Raw genomic sequence first — 18913 nt, 5'->3', positions numbered from 1 at the left:
TGCTTTTTATGTTAAAATAGTTGTAAAGAGGTATTTCACTGTTTGCATTTTAATTTCTTTAATTATTAGGATATTTTCCATACACTGATAATGGTGTTTACATTTCTTCTGTTGCTAATTCTTTAATGAAATTACCTGTGTTTCTACTTGGTTCCCGTGCTTTTCACCTTATTTTGAGAATCTCCATTAAGTTTAACTTTAATTATATCTGTGAAATGTTATTTTTAGCTCCTTATTATTTGATGTTTAAAGGATATTTGGGCACCCAAAAACTTCAATCTTTACATACTTAATTTTTAATTTTGTGTTAATGTCATTTCTTCTATTGCATTTGACTGAGAAAGTCATCCCCCCATATTGTTGGCATTTTTCATTAAAAAGTAATTTATATTCTAGCTGAAATATGTTTTAACCTCTGATATAAAATGTGGACCTGACTACATTTTTAAACATATAACCAGCCCGAATATGCATTTTTAGCCATATAACCAGCCCAGATATGCTTGTATCATTTAAGTTAATTGGAATCAGGAAATCTGCCTTTTATGTTAGTATTTCACAAAGCTAAAATCACGTATAAAAAAGTGTCTTCTTCTACCTCTAACTTTGCATCCATTCATGTTTACGTACAAGATGGCTGCTCATCTTATTTTATATGCTTGCATCATTAAACAAAACACTACACAGATTTTATTTCTTCCTACATATTGGCAAACTTTCCCTTTTCTCTACTCTCATTTCTTCCTGGCCAGTTTTGCCAATTATAATATAGATTGCTTGTGGATGTGTCTAAAGGATATTTATATCTGTGCACAGCTAATTCTAGTCACAGACCTAATGTCAAAATAAAGTAATCAGCATATATCCTGTCCCTTGCCTCTCTTCACAAATGTTAGATTCTGTTGCAGGGAGCAAAAATAGAGCCCCTTTTTCTTTTGCAGTGACAATCCAAGTGAGATAACGGAGTGTTCAATTAGCTGAGCTAATGGAGCATCTCCCCCAGTTTAACAGCAAGACGGTTTTGAAGCCTTCATGCTTCCTGCTCAATTTCATTCTCTCTGATAACATTTTTAACTGCCTGAAGAATTCTCTTTAGTTAAAGGCTTTCTTTCTATACCTTATTAGTGGAGCAATATTTCCGCTAAATCCCATAGATGTCAACTTTGTTGGCATATAGAGGAACATTTAAGTGTTATGCATAGCACATTTCTCCAGTCCATCTTTACCTCTTCTGTCTTTGAATCCGTTCAGAGTTAGGGCAGACAGGCTGCCAACTGTGGGAGAAATTCTTGCCACAGTCCTTCCCATAGTTTGCTCCAGACCTGCTGTCTTCCTGGAGAGGGAGATTTCAAAAGTCAGAGAAGGAAGTTGAATTGTCACTTTCCTTGAAATATGCAGTGTTGACAGTGAGAGTGGTAATTAACAGAAAATAAGAAATGCAGACATAGCACTGGGACTCGTGGTTAGAATCCATTCTTTTAACTCTGCCAGTAATGTAGGGAATACGGAAGAACACTGGGTTTGCATTTGGAAGTTTTGAGTCTGAGAAGAGGCTCTGCCATTTAACTAACTGTAAAGGTTAACTCTCAGCCTCAGTTCCCTCACTTTCTTTTTTTTTTTTCCCCCACATGGATAGTGTAAGAATAAAATGAGGTAACAAGTGAAAGTGTTTTGTAAACCCAAAGGATTGTACAAAATATAAAGACGTGTTATTGCCCTTATTCCTCAGAGAATGCAAACAATGAGAGAAGGAGAGTTTATTTGTAGACCTTTTCTAGGAAGGTTTGTGGATGAAGAGTGTTAGGAGGATGAGAGAAACAGAACAAGATAAGAATTACAGATGGTTGGTCATCCTGGAGACTAAGCCTCGATACAGGTCCTGCAGAACCTGGTCACAACATTTAGAACTTCATTTTGTTTGAAATAAGTAGCATGATAAGATGTTATTTTCTTGCTGAGTGAATGAGTCCTGAAATTCAAGCCTTTGGGAATAAGTTCATGGATCACTCTATTTTTCTGTCCATCTATTTATCCATTTATTCATCCAGATGTTTAACACGCATTTTGTGATGATTCTGCATAATATACTATGTTAATCTCTATGATTGCAAACATGAAAAAGATAAGGTTTCTGCTTTGGAGAAGCTCAAAATCCAGAAGAGGAGATGTATAGCAATTACAGATGTGGGTGGTCTCTTTTTCTTAAATAAGCAAAACCTCTAAAGAAGGCCAGATGAATAAAACTAAACATGGTTTCTAGAGTCACTCTAGAAACTTGGGTAAACATTTAAAGGCTATTCAGTACCATATTGAGAGGCCCTTGACCATGCCCTCTTGTTTCTGTTATCAGGCTGTTTAGTTTTATTCTAATGTGGCTAGCACGTAATTCCTATTTCAAAACTTTCAGATATATTTTAACTTTTTTCTATAAAGTCAAAACCAATCCACTATCTGAAATAATTGTGCTTGAGCATCTTTTTTTTTTTTTTTGAGACAGAGTTTCACTCTTGTCGCCCAGCTGGAGTGCAGTGGTGCCATCTTGGCTCACTGCAACCTCTGACTCCTGGGTTCAAGCGATTCTCCTGCATGAGCCTCCCAAGTAGCTGGGATTACAGGCGTCCACCACCACATCTGTCTAATTTTTGTATTTTTAATAGAGACGGGGTGTAACTGTGTTGGCCAGGGTGGTCTTGAACTGCTGACATCGGGTGATCCACCCTACTTGGCTCCCAAAGTGCTGGGATTACAGGTGTGAGCCACTGTACCGGGCTGCTTGAGCATCTTTTGGTAAATAGGCCCAGTTACCAGACTCAACAAGAGTCTAGTGAAATAGGACTAAAGCAGGACCTTCCATAATACATGGATAGAGGGCAGGCTAATGATTAGTTTCCATTCAAAACATTTCCTTTGAGAATATGTTCTACATTTATTTAACAGGGTTGAAGGAAACTCAAGTAAGGCATGTTTTGTCGTGGTTTGTTACTTTCTATTCCAGGGAGGGGAGTTGATCATTTTATATTTGACTAGTTATACAAAAATTCATGTGTAGAGATCTAAGTTAACTGGCAACAAGTTTTAGATTTCCTGATGTGATAGTTTCTTAATCTTTGCAGTTTGGTACCTGCTTACCTGGCTTGCACTTAATGTGGCTCAGAAATGAGCTATGTATATTCTTATCTTTTATACTTTACCTCTCCTAATAGTAAAACTATCATGCATTAGGGCACAATCATATTTCAGTCTTATCAGTATTATACCTCTTCCACTCACTCATCCTTACAAAATGTTTACTAAGCCACTAGAAAGTACAGTGGACTACACTTAAATTAGGCTTCTCTTCCTTTTTCTTCCCTCCCTCCCTCTCTCTCTTTTTCTTCCCTCCTTTCCTGTTCCCTCCCCTACCCTTCCTTTCCCTTCACTTCCCTTCCCTTTCCTCCTTCCTATAATGAGAAATTTTTATCAGAGAATATTTGAAAACTACATAAGAAAGTAAAAATTTCTGAAGAAGGTAAAGATTGTATTTTAATGTGTTTCTTTCTACTTGCTATATAAGTATATATCCATAGGTAAGTGTGTATGCATGCCTTCCAAAAATATGATTTTCTACTGTTTTGTAACCTTTCTTGTTTGTTTAAAATACAAGCATCTTTTTAAGAACTATTTTCTGCAACATAATTTCTTGTCTGTATTCCAGTGCATGGCTTTACTAAGGCTAATTTACCAATCCTGTGGTTATTTCTAAATTTACATTATAAACTTTTCTGAGACCTCATTTGATTAAGATTTTATGTATATAAATACTTTTTTTGTGTGTGTTTTTGAGATGGAGTCTCGCTCTGTCGCCCAGGCTGGAGTGCAGTGGTGCAATCTTGGCTCACTGCAAGCTCTGAATTCCGGGTTCATGCCATTCTCCTGCCTCAGCCTCCTGAGTAGCTGGGACTACAGGTGCCTGCCACCATGCCTGGCTTTTTTTTTTTTTTTTGTATTTTTAGTAGACACAGGGTTTCACCCTTTTGACCAGGATGGTCTCGATTTCCTGACCTCATGATCCACCCACCTCAGCCTCCCAAAGTGCTGGGATTACAGGCATGAGCCACTGCGCCCGGCCTATATAAATAATTTTATTTGAATATACATTCCTATAAATGGAATAACTAGAACAAAGAATATTCATATATGAGGCCTCCATTGGGAATACAGATCTCCAAATTCTCCTGCATAAATATACAAATTTATACTTCTTGCATATGTGTGCCTGCATCACAGTATCAAACTCCTGTTTACAAAAGAAGGTGACTCACAGTGTGTCTTATCTATTTTTAAACAAAACAACTTAATATTCATTATAGAAGAAAAAAATTAACTCAGTTTTACAACAAAGAAGTGTAACTTCCCTTTAATAAATATCAGTGGTCTAAAAAGGCAATCTAGTTGAAAAGATAAGTATTAATTATAATTTCTTCAATAATGTGAATTGATATGAAATGATAAATATGAACAAAAATTATTAATATCACAATTTTTTGATAGGAAAACTGACTATCAAAGAAGTTAAAGGTTTTGCAGAACATTGCATAGCTTGTTGGCAGTGGAGCCAATAAGAATTCAGGAGGCTTGTGCTCTTTCTGCTATATGTATACCTTACTCCATTCCAAATAGTAGCTTATTTAATACTCTACCTAATTCACTGATTTTATTTTTTTCATATATGAGAATGAAAGTGTAAAATGAGCAGGTGATTTGGACAGTCTTACCTTCTTATGTTTGGTAGAATCCCTGTGATACCTGTTCTCTACTATACATCAATTCTTTTTATGACTAGGGACTTCTTTTGATTTATGTATACTTCTGTAAAACTGAACAAGGGCATATATTTATGTATTCATTCAACAAATATATCTTGAGTGTCTCCTCTGTGCCATGTGCTATGCTATGCTATGGATAGAAAGCAAAAGTCAGATCTCAAGAAACTCATAGCCTATATGTGAAAATACTGATATGGGTAATTGCGATAAACTGGGATAGCCGCTCAGACAGAGACACACACTTGACTCTGGAAATACCAAGAAATATCTAACCTGCAACACACCTTTGTGTAAAATGTGAGAAACCTGATATTCAATCCAAGTTGAATATTGATGGAGGCATGAACAAAAGCTATGTTCTGAAGCTTTAGTGTTGTGCTAATCGCAAAATTCATCACTTAATTACATTCTGTTTCCAATACACTGTTGTAAGGTGGCTATATGGATAGTGTTGAGTATGGTTTCTGAGATCAATTTTTTTTTTGTCTAAAACCTGTTTTCCTCCTGGCTTGGGCAAATTTCTTATCTTTTTAAAGCCCCGTAGTCTTCAGTTTTAAAATGGAAATAATGGTTGCACCCACCTCAAAGGGCTATTTTGGGGATTAACCGAAACAATCTATACAAAGTATGTTTTAACATGTTTTCTGTCATGTAGTCAATAAACAATATATGCTATTATTATCACTTCTCTCATATACTGTAAATTAATTTTATTGTAGACATGATACAGCTTTTTCATAGTAAGAGAACCACTGGGATGAAGGCTCAGAAGTGCATTGATTCTTACTCTTATTCTTGATGTGTTCACTTAATCTTCTTGGAACACCCATTTCTTTCTGGAAATTGGAGATAGGCCTGGAGAATGAGATTGGGCTACATGGTCTCATGGGTTCCATTGACATCTGCCTCATTTGTCTTCCCAATAGGCCCTAGCATTCTGCACTACTGTAACAACTGAAGACATTCTAAGAAATTAATCAGGCAAGAATAGCAGGTTAAGGCAGCCGATAGTGTGTTAGAAGCAGTTCAAGTCTAGAATGTGGAGGTCTTTAGATTGACAATAAGTACAATGTTCGCCAAAAGCTCTGACAAGCCTGATAAAGAGTTAATGGGACTTTAGGCTGGCACATAGACCATGGTGTCTTCCTTTTGTTCAGAGCCCATGTGGTGGCTGAGTCTAGTTTTGGGTAAGGAATTATGCAAGGCCAGTGTTGGCAAGGGTGAGATGGTCAGAGCGGAGGAATGGAGCATGGGAATGGTGAAGATTCTGGGAATCATATTGTGTGAAGAACTGGAGCTTGTGAATTTAGGAAAAGACAAATTCAAGGAGTAGAGGGCTGGAAGAACAGGGAATATTCTCTAACAGTTGAACACTTTGGCAAAGGGTTTAGATATACTCAGAGTGGTCCTCAGGCAGAACTATGGCTAATGGTGGAGGTTCCAGGGAGAAATATTTTAGTTGAAGTCAGCGATATAATTCTATACAATTAGAACTCTGTTTTTTTTAACTTATTTATTTAAACTTTTTTCTTTTTAAAAAATTGGTGGATATACTTTAAGTTCTGGGATACATGTGGAGAACATGCAGGTTTGTTATGTAGGTGTACGTGTGCCATGGTGTTTTGCTGCACCCATCAACCCGTCATCTGCATTAGGTATTTCTCCTAATGCTATCCCTCCCTTTATCCCCCACCCCCCCAACAGGCCCCGGGGTGTGATATTCCCCTCCCTGTGCCCATGTGTTCTCATTGTTCCACTCCCACTTATGAGTGAAAACATGCCGTGTTTGGTTTTCTGTTCCTGTGTTAGCTTGCTGAGAATGATGGTTTCCAGCTTCATGTTCCTGCAACGGACATGAATTCATCCTTTTTTATGGCTGCATAGTATCCCATGGTGTACATGTGCCACATTTTCTTTATCCAGTCTATCATTCGTGAGCATTTGAGTTGGTTCCAAGTCTTTACTATTGTGGATAGTGCTGCAATAAACATACATGTGCATATGTCTTTATAGCAGAATGATTTATAATCCTTTGTATATATACCTGGTAATGGGATTGCTGGGTGAAATGGTATTTCTAGTTCTAGATCCTTGAGGAATTGCCACACTGTCTTCCACAATGGTTGAACTAATTTACACTCCCCCCAACAGTGTAAAAGTGTTCCTACTTCTCCATATCATCTTCAGCATCTGTTGTTTCCTGATTTTTCAATGATCAGGTTCTAACTGGTGTAAGATGGTATCTCATTGTGGTTTTGATTTGCGTTTCTCTAATGACCAGTGATGATGAGCTTTTTTTCGTATGTTTGTTGTCCACATAAATGTCTTCTTTTGAAAAATGTCTGTTCATATCCTTCACCCACTTTCTGATGGGGTTGTTTGTGTTTTTCTTGTAAATTTGTTTAAGTTCCTTGTAGATGCTGGTTATTAGCCCTTTGTCAGATGGATAGATTGCAAAACGTTTCTCCCGTTCTGCAGGTTGCCTGTTCACTCTCATGATAGTTTCTTTTGTTGTGCAGAAGCCCTTTAGTTTAATTAGATCCCATTTGTTAATTTTAGCTTTTGTTGCCATTGCTTTTGGTGTTTTAGTCATGAAGTCTTTGCCCATGCCTATATCAAAAAACAAAACAAACAAACAAAAAGGAACACAACATTTAGGGGTGTCAAAGTAAGTGTCAATATTATTTTTATATTTATAGACTCAATGTTTTTACATTGAAAGTAGACCTAAATAGTTTTGTTGTCTGTTTCTCATCCATTTCTAATATTTAAATATAATAAAGTCTAATTGAAAACATGTAAGAAGAAGTTTCCTCACATTGGAATTGCTCATCTGGGAAAAGATAATATTAACTCTGCCGTGATAAAATTGAGCTAAGACTAAGTTTTAATCCTTTGAAAATTATCTGTAAAGTCCTAGATAAAAGTCATCTTAAGAGAATATTATGCAAAGATAAAATTATCTTTCATAAATGAAACTTCTCACTAGAAGTCTAAGAGTTTAGGAAGCCAAGGTCCTGCTTTAATAATTTTTTAAAAATTACTTGGTTTATCTACTGTAGCCTTGTTGCCATAAGCACAGTGAATATCTACTTGGGTTTTGGTGACTGGTCTAAGTATAAAAGATTAGGAGGAATGAGCTTTCTTTCCAAAAATCTCTAATCAAAGAATGACTTCTGCTACATCCCTTGGAATAGAGCCACTGCTTCTGTATCCTCCCTTAAGAGGGAGAGAAAGAGATAGTACTAGAGTAATAAGAGTGTCTTTATGATTATTCTTCAATCTGCATATGGTCAAAACAAAATTTAGAAATATTAGAACATTTAATAGGGCCTGGGGCTTCACAGCTCTGGTTATTGACTTCTGTTCCCTGACATTCTCTTTTTCTGACTTCTTTGCCTGGTGAAGATTCTCAAAATTGGTTTCAGCTATACTGTGGCTTTGTGCTACTTTTAAGTCAGTTAAGCATTACCAGAAAACATAAAAAAACACACAGGAAACAGCTGTAATTGCACATTGTTCACATTTATAAAATGTTCATTTCTACTTGGAGGAAGAGAAATGTGCTGAAGTATATATCATCAATTTAATAGGCAAAGTCAATAGGTAGATATTATGTCCTGTTAATGGTTGTGGGGGAAAACAGTCATCCTCAGTTGTTTGCTTCTGGGAGTGTAATTTGGTATATATGTCTGTATAAAGAAGTATAAGCTAGTACAAACATCGATTTGGCAATGTCCATCAAAAATACAAATGGGGACTTCTGACCATTGATTAATTCTACTTGATCTTATCTAACATCTTGAACATGTGTGAAATAATGTATGTATAAGAACATTCACTATAAAATCATTTGTAATAGTAAACAACAAAATACCATGAATTGGTTGTTAAAAGTAAAATTTCTAAGATGTCAATAAAGTGAATGTTTGGTACTAGAAAAATTGGTGGATAAAATTGTTCATACTTATTGTGTGCAATATATTTTGGGTATATATACATTATAGATTGACTAAACCTAGCTAATTAATGTGTGCATTCTCTCACATAATTATAATTTTAGTGGTGAGAACACTTAACATCCACTGTCAGCATCTTTCAAGAATACAATATATTCTTATTAACCACAGTCACCATGTTGTACAATAGATCTCTTGAATGAATTCCTTCTATCTAACTGAAATTTTGTATCCTTTGACGAACATCTCTCCAACTTTCTCCCCTCCAACCACCCCAGTTCCTGGTAACTACCATTCCACTCTCTAGTTCTGTGAGATCAACTTTTTAATATTTCACTCATAAGTGAGATTATGTGGTATTTGTCTTTCTGTACCTGGCTTATTTCGCTTAACATGGTGCTTTTTAAAAAGGTTTTTTGGTGGGGTAATAAGTAGTCTGCACTAGGAGTGCTTTCAGTAAAGATTAGGATCTCTCAAACCTGCTCCATGCAAAGAATAACTAGGCTTCCTCATAAAAATAAAGAGTTCTGGACTCTCCACTAGAGTTCTGATTAAGTAGATCAGAGAAATGTCATAGGTATAAGTAATTTTTATCCTGTGTATTATGAAATTTCTATGAGCAAGAAAGTTTGGGACTTTGCTGTTTATCTTCCAGGAATGTAATAAGACAGTTCTTCAGTTTGTTGGGAGTATTTTTTCTATGATATTGAAGACTCATTTTAAATTTCTGGTAGATTCTTAATATATTTAGCAATCAACTTTATTATAATCATTGTAGCAAAAATATTTTTAAAAACATGTTAATTTGATACACAGCAAGTAATATACCCATGTGGAAAATGTGTTTTATCTTGAGAAAATAATTTTAGAAAGTTTAGAAATAATTTAGCCCTCAATATTCAGGCTTGAAAAAAAGGCACATATTTTCATACTTTAAAATGTGATTTTCCTGTATGGCATCCCACAAAAATAAATGTGTTTTGCTAGTTAATATAATGGATATTTTAAAAAATGATACGCCAACGTTTGAAAGACATACAGGTTTACAGAATATAAACTATTAAAGTTTGAACAATTTTTATATCCAAAATTTGGAATATACTTTTTTTGTATGATTGAGAAAAAATTAGTTCCTGACATTTTAGGCTGTGCAAATGATGGTTATTAGAGGAAACATCCCCTTTTAAATTATTGTTTTACAAGGTTAGCTACAGTAACCATCCAGGGACCTGTGTGCATCTGACTTTGTGTCAGGTTTATTTCTGTGATAATTGAACCAGCCCTGGAGTAGTGTCAGAAATTTTATTTTGCAAAATGAAGAAAAATGTGTTGAACTATAAACTAAGGAATCATTCAGAAATTCCTTCCAGTTATCAGTAACAAAACCAATTTATCAATGTAAACTATTACTTTCTTTTGCTTCCAGAGGAGGTAAAGTGGAAATTTAGAAATAAAAACACCAGCATTTATTCTGGAGAAACAATAGAAATGAGGAGGATTCATATGCTGGCCATTAGGTAAAACAAGGAAGCTTATGAGGTAGGGGAAGTGACAAGTAGGTAACTTAGAAGACAATGTAACAAATCGCCTCTGCAGTGCTGTCATGGTTTTACTGACTCTTAAGCTCTCTCAGATCACAAGTGTGAGGAAACTCAGGCAGCCTATTCAGAGAACCACCAGACAAAGAACTACAGTCACTCACTACAAGTCAGTGAGACACTGAAGGTTTCCAAGAACTTGAGACAGGATCCTTCTTCCCTTTCAGACACAAAACTCATGAAAGACCTTGAGCCAGAAGCAACCAGCTAAGCCCTTTCAGAATTCCTGACTAGAGAAACTGAGATAAAAACTGTTTTTTGGTTTAGATACTAAGTTTTGAGGTAACTTGTTATACAACAGTAGGTAACTAATACACTCATTTGCCCTCATGATCCCTTTATGTACCTCTCAGGTAGTCTTTTGGGCCCAACTTTTCTGTCCAACTTAATTATTGCATCTTTTAAAATAAATGTTTAGGTATTGAGAGATGGTTCAAGAAATATTTTAGAAGAGCTTTTAGAAAAATGTACACTCCCTCTAGTTTAAATCTTATCTCTGTTACGAAAATGAAGTACGCTACTATATACGGGAGAATCAGGAAGTACTTCTATTTTGTTTTCTGATATAATTAATTGTATATATGGGGTTAGTAAAAATGCTCTTATTATTTAATATAATTTAGCTGAAAACACCCCAAATTATACATTCCAATGAATTCCAATTTACCTTGTCTTTATATAACTCAATTACATATTATACTTTGAGAGATGATTAGAAAGAAATCTTGAGATTCTTGTGAAATGCCTTTTTTTCCCACATATTACCAGGAGAATATTTTTGCTGCATTTAAGATATCTTATTCTTGGCAAGAGTATTCTAAAAGTGATGGTGTGCCCTTCTCAGTGTATCATATCAAGGATTACATGAAATCCTTATTTTTCATGGTTGATAATGCCAACTTTGATCTCTTAGTTGAGGTGGGGTCTTTAGGTTTTGTTAATATATTGTTTTTTTATTATGCAATTTATAAGTACTTTGAGAATATGAAAATATAGAACTTCTGATCATATATTTGCCCATGAATCACAGTTTACAATAATTATTACTGTGGTGTTTGCCAAATGGTGATTTTCTATTACTGTCATTCCTTCTACGGTTATTAATTGGAATTCTACTATAAAAAAGAGTGTTCCTTTTTCCCTTTAGCTTATGTATTCAATTATATATAAAGGAATTCTTTGGTACTAGTTTTGTAACTTTCTTGAAAATATGAAACTATTTCAAAATAAGAAGTTAGAAAATAAAAATCTTAAAATCTTTTAATTTTCAAATGAAGAATGCATAGAGGGAATTTGTAACTTAATGTAGAGTAAGCCCATTTTATAAATTCAGGTATTTTCAAATATTATGTGCATCACTGACTATCGTCAAAATCATTAACTTTATCAATCCTGACAATATAATCTCTTGTAGAAGACAATCATTGCATATAGAAGTTTTAGCTAAATATCTTGATGGTAGACATTCGCCTCAGTTATTAGGATTCATCCTTGTAAATTTTCTCTCAGTCTGTGCATTTCCCGCTTGTATCTCCAAATGGTAAATAATGAAAAAATTCATTTCAAAAAAAATGTTCAAGAAGGACTGTTGCTGACTCTCTAATTTTATCCCAGTTTTTCCAATGCTAGAATAAACACAAAAAAAATAGAGAAATGGCCAAAGAACTTTTTTTAAAGTTTGTATTTTGAAGTCTCTAATTTTCTTATTCTAGATTCATATACTGTGAAGAAAACCAGAATTTATTGAGTTTGTGTCATACAGCTGACTCTATTTTAGGTATTTGCTCATATTGTAGACAATATTAATCGATACTGATGGCATTTTCACATTTATAAGATTAATGCCACATTCACCTTTATAAGATTAAAGCAACTTAAAAATACTTTAGGTTCAGGGGGTACATATGCAGGTTTGTTACATGGATATATTGCGTGATGCTGGGGTTTGGGCTTTGACCGAACACATCACCTGAGTAGCGAACATAGTACCCAAGAGGTAGATTTTTTTTTAAACTTTCCTCCATTTCCTCCCTCCCTCCTCCCTTTTTGGAGTACCTAATTCCTATTGTTCCCATCTTTATGTCCACGCGTACGCAATGTTTAGTTCTTACTTATAAATGAGAACATGCACTATTTGGTTTTCTATTTCTGAGTTGTTAGGATATAATGGCCTCCATCTGCTTCCACGTTGCTGCAGAGGACATGATTTCATTCCTTTTATGGCTGCATAGTATTCTGTGGTGTATGTGTGCCACATTTTCTTAAAAACGATGTTTGTGATGAATATTATTAATATTATTTACATTTTATAGATGAGAATGTGGAATCAGAGGAGTTAGTTATCTTCTCTATGTCTCCAGCTAGAATTAAGAGAATCCCAGTTTGTAAACCCCATGGTTTTTCCTTTTTCCTAAAATATCTGTGTCTTTTTATTTCTACAAAGAATGTGCTTAACTAAGTTATGCCATATTTATTGAAATTACAATAATTCTCATCTGTATCTTGTGTCTTTGTTTTCTAATACCTTTTATTTTACTAAGTTCTTTGGTTCCTTTTCAGATTCACTTTATTATTAATTACTTGCTCAAAGTGGAAGTTGGAACAAATAAGTTTTCTCTAAATTTAGTTTTGATGGGGATGTTTTACAGGAATAGTAATAGAAAGGAAATGGAGATCTTCATTCCTGTGTTTATGGTTGCCCAATATTATTAAAGGCCGAGTATGTTTAATATAAGTATAGCTTCTATTCTTTGCAATATATGTTGCAAAAAGTGTTTCTTTGGCGGGGGGTGGGGGGGGTTGGGGGGGGGCTAAGTAACACGTAGGAGGAAAAAATAAGCTGAACCTGCTTTCTTTTACCGGTAATATTAGTAGCTCTCTCTGCTTTCAATTGACTGGCGTTGATCAGCTAAGAGGTGCCCAAGGTCATTGTCCACGGGACAATTCCTTTGTCTTGGGAAGGAAGTCTCAGGAAGCTTTTTCAGTCTGTTTGGATACTGTTTTTCAGTCAGTTTGATGAAGTAGCAGCACTGGTTGTTTAGGAAAAAAAAAAGAAATGGGACTACATTATTATATTAGTTTGTTCTCACACTGCTATAAAGAACTACCACAGACTGGGTAATTTATAAAGAAAAGAGGTTTAATTGGCTCATGGTTCTGCATGCTGTACGGGAAGCATGGCTGGGAAGGCCTCAGGAAATTTACAATCATGGTGGAAGGTGAAGGGGAAGTGGGTACATCTTACATGGCCAGAGCAGGAGAAAGAGCGAGAAGAGGGAAGTGCTACACACTTTTAGACAACCGTATCTCATGAAAACTCACTATCATGAGAACAGCAAGGAGGAAATATGCCCCCATAATCCAATCAGCTCCCACAAGGCCCCTCTTTCAGCATTGGGGATTACAATTTGACATGACATTTGGGCGGGGACACAAATTCAAACCGTATCAATTACTAAAGACATTTGTAGTGAGGTGTTACAAGGGATTTTTATAAATGACAAGGGACACAGTTGGAAGGAGAAGATAGAAAGTAGGGGAAATATTTCAGATAATTACACATTTTGATACATAAACCTGTAGGTGAGTGACAGGTCCGATCCGTCAAATTATTACTCGTGATGAAGCTGAGAAAGGGCCATCTGAAAAACCCAAAGAAACTGTCTGTATGGCAGTCTTATTTAGATGACACTTTACTGACAGTGTATTTTCATCTCATTATGTTTAATGAACAGGAATAGTCTGTAAATAAGGAAAATACAAATTTCCAAAGAGCCTAGTCAAGATTCTCACCAAAAAAGGACATCTTCATGGTAACGATACAATCATGCCAAGTCTCTTGTGTAATTGATTCATGGTTCATTCTCTTCCTTTGTTCTTTTGCCTATGCTGTGTCTCCTCTTCTCATTGATCTTTAAAAATGTGCATATTCAGATAAGAGATATGATCCTTGCTTCTTAGAGAAGAAAATTCATATTGTACTCTCCCCTTTCAAAAACAGATGCTTGTTAAAAGATTAAAGATACAATACAAATTCCAAATACATTTGTGCAGCTAGAAACAAAATATTCTATTAAAGATGATGCTTTTCTTTTTAAAGTATGGATGAGTATCCAGGGGCTTGTTTTTCACAGTCATAAACTATGCCTTTTTTAGAAGTTGAAAGTATTATGAAGGCAAGGACAAAATATTTTAAATTAAATTATCTATAGTACTTTGTACACAGCAGTCCAATAAATATTTGTTGACACCGATTAATGCCTTTGTGTGGAGCCAATGAATTAATGTGTAGCACCTTCAGGAATTAAAGAATTGCTGAATTAGATTTTTAGCAAAAAATAAATAAATTGGTGAGGTAATGAATATGTTAAATAGCTTGATTAAATCTTTCTATAATGTGTACATAGATCAAAGTATCACATTGTACCCTCATAAATATACATAATTATTACTTTTTAATTAATAATAAATAAATTTTAAAAATTAAGATACAGTGGCTTAGATCTTAAGAGTTATTCATAGCATGCAGGCAAATGGCCTAGTGTCCCAGTCTTTATTCTCTTTCTATCTGAATCATCCTGTATTCTCTTAAAAATGTAGGACTCTGATGACACTGTTTATTTCCCATGTAGATCACAGCAAACCTTTTAGAGCTAAATGAACAAAGACATGAATCAGAACATTAAGCATATTCTAGACTCTGAGTCTGAAAGAAATGGACATTCTAGGTTATAAATCTTAATTGGATAAAATAGCAGTCAGCCAACACTCTTAATTTTGAAAAATGTGCAATAACAGAGGGTGTTACAAGTGCATGATAAATAAGCCACTCTTAGGACATCCTCTGAGAAAAACATCACTTGAAAATTCAGAGTTATAACTTGGAGTAATTAGTAGAAACACACTGGTTTTCAAAAGTGTCCTTAGAATAGGCACTTTAGCTTTCCCTGTAATTCATTGGATTTGGAATGTCTATTCAATCTAATAATTCAGACAATATTTATGGAATGATCTCTCCACATTACGAACCAGGTGACCAACAAAGATGACTATGTCACACTTTGCCTTTTTAAAGGAGCACATTATCTCAAAGAAATGTATCTAATTAAAATGCTTATTATTGTATGAAATGATATATACTCATCAATGTACATTTCAGGGAAATGTAGAGAAGACATTAGGATAAAATTCTTACAAAACTAAACAGGTTCTTACCATATGATCCAGCAATTGCATTCTTTGGTATTTTTCCAAATAAACTGAAAACTTCTGTCAACACAAAAACATGCACATGGATGTTTACAGCCACTTTACCCATAATTGTCAAAACTTGAAAACAACCAAAATGTTCTTCAGTAGGTAAATGGATGAATACGCTGTGGTTCAGACAGACAATTAATTATTATTCAGTTTCAAAAGGAAATGAGCTATGAAAGACATAAAGAAACATTAAATGCATATTACTAAGTGAAGGAAGCCAATCTGAAAGGGTTACATACTTTATGATTCCACATATATGCTATTCTGGAAAAGCCAAAACTATGAATATAGTAAAAAGATCAGTAGCTGCCAGGAGGGAAGAGGAGAGGGAGAGATGAATAGGTTAGGAACACATAAGATTTTTAGGGCAATGAAAATACTTTTTATGGTATTACAGTGGTGGATACATGTCACTGTATATCTGCCCAAACCCATAGAATATATAAAACCAAAAGGGGATGCTATTGCAAACTGTAGACTTTGGGTTATAATGATTTCTCTGTATTTGTTCATTGATTATAATAAAAATACTACTCTGGTGTGGAATACTGATAGTGCAGAGGTTCTGCATGTTTGGGGCAGCGGATATGTGAAGACTATACATTTTTGTCAATTTGGCTGTGAACCTAAAACTGCTCTAAGAAGTTCAGCCTATTAAAAATGACCAGGCATTTAAAAGAAAATCTAGTAAAGACCAAAATGCATTTGTATTTCTACACTGGGAATACTTACCCAATACCAACTTTTATGCATACCCCTTTACTCCCCAAACAACAACAACAAAAAACTCTCTCCAAGTTCTTCTACCCAACCACTGGCGTGTTTATGAGATTTGTCTATTGCATTCTGGTGTTTTCTATATATAATTTATATACATGATTGAAATAATGTTATTTGTATATTTTTAGCCTATAATAGCTCAAGGGGACATATGAAGGAGGATTACAGCAGATAAAAGATTACACGCAAGAAGAATGATGGGTATAAAAGAAGGGTTGGGCATCAGATTTCGATGGTGAAAGTCAACTTTTCTTTGGGAAATGAGGAAGAAGGAAAGTGAAATTCAATTTAAGAGTCCTTTCTAATCTGAAATATGTTGTTGGAAAGTTAACTTAGAACCTGTATTAATTTCCTAAGGGTTGCCATAACAATTACCATAAACATGAAAGGTATCAACCAACAGAAAGTTACTGTGTCACTGTTCTTTGCACTAGAAATCTGAACTCAAAGTGTCACTTAAGTGCCAGATGGATTCACAGCCACATTCTACCAGAGGTATAAGGTAGAATTGGTACCAATTTGATACTATTCAAAAAAAAAAAAAATCAAGGAGGAAGGTGTCCTCCCTAACTCATTCTATGAAACCAGCATCACCCTGATACCCAAACCTGGCAGAGTCATCCAAATAGGAAAAGATGTCAAACTATCTCTCTTTGCTAATGATATGATTCTATACCTAGCAATTCTAATGACTCGCAAAAGCTCCTGGAACTGATAAAGGACATCAGTAAAGCTTCAGGATGCAAAAATCAATGTACAAAAATCAGTAACATTTCTATACAACAATAACATTCAAGCTGACAGCCAAATCAAGAACACAATCCCATGTACAGTGGCCACAAAAAGAATTAAATACCTAGGAATAGATCTAGTTAAGGAGGTTGAAGATGTCTACAAGGAAAGCTACAAAACACTGCTGAAAAAAGTCAGAGATGAGAAACAAATGAAAAAACATTTCATGCTCATGGATCGAAGGGATTAATATCTTTAAAATGGTCATATTGCCCAAAGCAATATACAGGTTTAATGCTATTCTTATCAAACTACTGTCATTTTCCAAAGTTAGAAAACACTTAAAAATTTCATATGTAACCAAAACATAGCCTGAATAGTGAAAACAATCCTAAGCAAAAAGAACGAAGCCAGAGGCATCACATTATTCAATTTCAAAATATACTATAAGGCTAGAGTAACCAAAACAGCATGGTACTGGTACAAAACAGACATATGGACCAACAGAACAGAATAGAGAACCCATAAATAAAGTTGCATGTCTATAGCCATCTGATCTTCAAGACTGACAAAAATAAGCAATGGGGAAGGAACTCCCCAGTCATTAAATAGTCCTGGGATAACCAGCTAGCTATATCCAGAAAAGTGAACCTGTACCCCTAGCTTTCACCACACACAAAAATTAAGATGGATTTGATTTTAATATAAGATCTCAAACTATAAGAATCCTAGAAGAAAGCTTAGGAAATCCCATTCTGGACATCAGCCTTGAGAAACAATTTATGACTAAGTGCTCAAAAGCAATTGCAATGAAAATAAATTTTGACAAGTGGAACCTAATTAAACCCAACAGCCTCTGCACAGCAGAAGAATCTGTCAACAGAGTAAACAGATAACTTACAGAGTAGGAGGAAATATTCACAAAATATGCATCCAGAAAATATCTAATATCCAGAACTTATAAGGAACTTAATTCGACACTTAAAAACCAAATAACTGCGTAAAAAGTGGGCAAAAGACATGAACAGACACTTCTCAAAAGATGACATACAGGCAGCCATTGAACATATGAAAACATGCTCAGCATCACTAATCATCACAAAACAAGAATCAAAGCCACAATGAGATACCATCTCACACTAGTCAGAATGGCTGTTCTTAAAAAGTCAAAAAACAACGTATAGGTTTACAGAGGAAAGGGAATGTTTATACACTGTTGATGGAAAAGTAAATTAGTTCAGCCACAGTGAAAAGAAGTGTGTGTATATACTATTTAGATAATAAAAAACTGTTAAATATTAGAAACTGTTAAACTTTTTACCAAAGTGACTGTGCAGTTTTGCATTCCTGCCATCAGTGTATGAGAACTCCACTTACTTTACGTCCCCATCAATACACAGTATCATCAGACTTTAATTTTAGTTTTAATTTTAGTTATTTTAATAAGTGTGCAGTAGTATCTCTTTGTGGTTTTAATTTCCATTTACCTGATGACTAATGATGTTGAGTATCTTTTTGTATATTTTAGTTTAACAAACTTTTGTTCAAATCTTGCTCATTGTTTGTTGGGTTGGTTGTATTCTTATAATCAAATTGTAAGATTTCTTTATGCAGTGTGGATACAAGTCATCTGTCAAATACATGTAGTGTGATTTTTTTTATTCTTTAGCTTTTCAGTTTTTAACTGAGTGTTGTTTTTGGATGAAGTCTAATTTATTATGTTTTTCTTTTATAATCTGCACTTTTCTAAGTTCTACTTTGGAAATTTGAGCCTATCCCA

Source organism: Theropithecus gelada, chromosome 13 (assembly GCF_003255815.1).
Source record: "Theropithecus gelada isolate Dixy chromosome 13, Tgel_1.0, whole genome shotgun sequence".
Taxonomy (NCBI): Eukaryota; Metazoa; Chordata; class Mammalia; order Primates; family Cercopithecidae; genus Theropithecus; species Theropithecus gelada.
This window is presented reverse-complemented; position numbering follows the sequence as displayed.